At 43.9% G+C, this 2,706-nt stretch overlaps 1 pseudogene; it reads left to right on the forward strand.

Annotated features, from left to right (window-relative positions):
• The first annotated feature begins 320 nt into the window (after nucleotides 1-320).
• LOC127689076 (L-lactate dehydrogenase A chain-like) lies at nucleotides 321-2,299 on the forward strand (annotated as a pseudogene).
• Nucleotides 2,300-2,706: the final 407 nt, after the last annotated feature.

Here is a 2,706-nt window from a genome sequence, read left to right on the forward strand (position 1 = left end):
TGTCAGTAATTGTTAATCTTCCAGTCTAGGATAAAGAGATATGGAGATGATGGTCAGGGGATACATAGTCACAGTTAGACAGAAGGAATAAAGCTTTACTTTTAAAACTTTGAGGTATTACAAAGCCTGGTGAATAATGAGCCAATGTCAAGTGCTCTTACCACAAGAAAGAAAGCACTGAGATGCTAATTTTAGGGGGTTTAATGGTTCCTCATTGCGCTTTTAAGTCATAATGTTAATTAAATTTGTTGTTTTGGTTTTTATTGCCTCTGTGTCTTGCATGTATGCTGTGTGAGTTCAGGAGACCACTGAGGCTGGGAGATGGCCCTGGATTATCTACAACTGGACAAGCCAGGTCTTAAGCCTTACAGTTCATGTGCTGGGAACTAAATGGGATCCTCTGAAGAGCAGCAAGTGCTTTTTGGTGCTGAGCCATCTCTCCAGTCCGATATAACATCATTCTGTATCCTATAAATACACGCAACTATAACTTACCAATTTACGATGGTAAAAATAGAAAAATTAGGTGCTGGAGCCACTGTCGCCGAGCCCAGGCCACGCTGCTATTGCTTGCCCATCGCCTCCCATCATGCACTAGTGGTCTCAAAAGATCCAAAGTCCAAGATGGCAACCCTCAAGAATCAGCTGATTGCGAATCTTCTTAAGGAAGAACAAGATTACAGTTGTTGGGGTTGGTGCAGTTGGCATGGCTTGTACCATCCTAAGGAAGGAATTGGCAGATGAGCTTGCCGTTGTTGATGTCATGGAGAACAAGCTAAAGGGAGAGATGATGGATCTCCAGCATGGCAGCCTTTTCCTTAGAACACCAAAATTTGTCTCCAGCAAAGACTACTGTGTAACTTCAAACTCCAAGCTGGTCATTATCACAGAGGGGGCCCTTCAACAAGAGGGAGAGAGCCTACTCATTCTGGTCCCACGAAACATGAACATCTTTAAGTTCTTCATTCCCAACATTGTGAAGTACAGTTCACACTGCAAGCTGCTTATTGTCTCAGATCCAGTGGCTATCTTGATCTGCGTGGCTTGGAAAATCAGTGGCTTTCCCAAAATCTGAGTTATTGGAAGTGGTTGCAGTCTGGATTCAGCTCTGTTCCATTACCTGATGGGAGAAAGGTTGGGGGTTCACCCGCTGAGCTGTTATAGGTGCATCCTGGGAGAGCATGGTGACTCCAGTGTGCCTGTGTGGAGTGGTGTGAATATTGCTGGCATCTCCCTGAAGTCTCTGAATCCAGAACTGGGCACTGATGCAGATAAGGAGCAGTAGAAGGATGTTCATAAGCAGGTGGTTGACAGTGCGCATGAGGTGACCAAGCTGAAAGGTTACACATCCTAGGCTATTGTCCTCTCTGTGGCAGACCTGGCCAAAAGCATAATAAAGAACCTCAGACAGGTGCATCCCATCTCCACCATGATTCAGGTATACCCCATCTCCACCATGATTCAGGTGCACCCCGTCTCCACCATGATTCAGGTGCACCCCATCTCCACCATGATTCAGGTGCACCCCCATCTCCACCATGATTCAAGTGCACCCCATCTCCACCATGATTCAGGTGCACCCCATCTCCACCATGATTCAGGTGCACCCCATCTCCACCATGGTTCAGGTGCACCCCATCTCCACCATGGTTCAGGTGCATCCCATCTCCACCATGATTCAGGTGCACCCCATCTCCACCATGATTAAGGGTCTCAATGGAATCTGTGATGATGTCTTCCTCGGTGTCCCATGTATTCTGGGACAAAATGGAATCTTGGATGTTGTGAAGGTGACTCTGACTCCTGAGGAAGAGGACCTCCTGAAGAAGAATGCAGACACCCTCTGGGGAATCCAGAAGGAGCTGCAGTTCTAAAGTCTTCCCTGTGTCCTAGCACCTTACTGTCCAGGCTGCAGCAGGATTTCTATGGAGACCATACCACATTGAGCTGTGGTTGGTGGTCTGGGGAAAAATCTGAGTTCCCACAGCTCTGCGCTGCTGCCAAGTGGTACTTGTGTTGTAGTAACCTGGTTAGTATGACAGTCCCACTGTCTCTGAGACACATTGCTAACTGTGTGATTGCTTCGATTACCCTGTGAGCCTGCTGCATTGCTGCCCTGAGCACCCTCACCAAACATGCCTAGGCCAAAAGTTCCCAGTTAGTGATAACCTGGCTCCAGTGTATAAGTTCATTATGCATATCTTGTGCATAAATGTTCTACAGGATATTTTATGTATTATATGTGTCTGTAGTGTATGTGAAATGTAAGATCTGCATATGGGCAATGGAACCAACCACTCAAGTGTCATGCCAATGAAAACACCAAATAAACCTTGAACAGTGAAAAAAATAGAAAAATTAAAATGAATGATGTTTATTTCCTTCCTCACTTAATAGTTTGTTAGTTTTTATATATTATTTTACAGTCACCTCTTCCCCCAAGAAATTCTACATTTGGCAAATTCTTCATCATAGTTTTCCCTCAAATTTGGCAACACATGAAATAAATATTTCTACTCTTCTCCCTAAACATCTTCATTATACATTTCCACTGTCTTCTGGGGATATTTCTTGCTAGATATGATAGATATTTCAGCCGAATTATAGATATTTATATTATATATATATATTATATGATAGATATTTCTTTCAGAATTTTGAGAATGTATAATTCTGTATAATAGTGGTATTGAAGAGTTTGGTGCC

This window comes from Apodemus sylvaticus, chromosome 7 (genome assembly GCF_947179515.1).
Source record: "Apodemus sylvaticus chromosome 7, mApoSyl1.1, whole genome shotgun sequence".
In the NCBI taxonomy this organism is placed as follows: Eukaryota; Metazoa; Chordata; class Mammalia; order Rodentia; family Muridae; genus Apodemus; species Apodemus sylvaticus.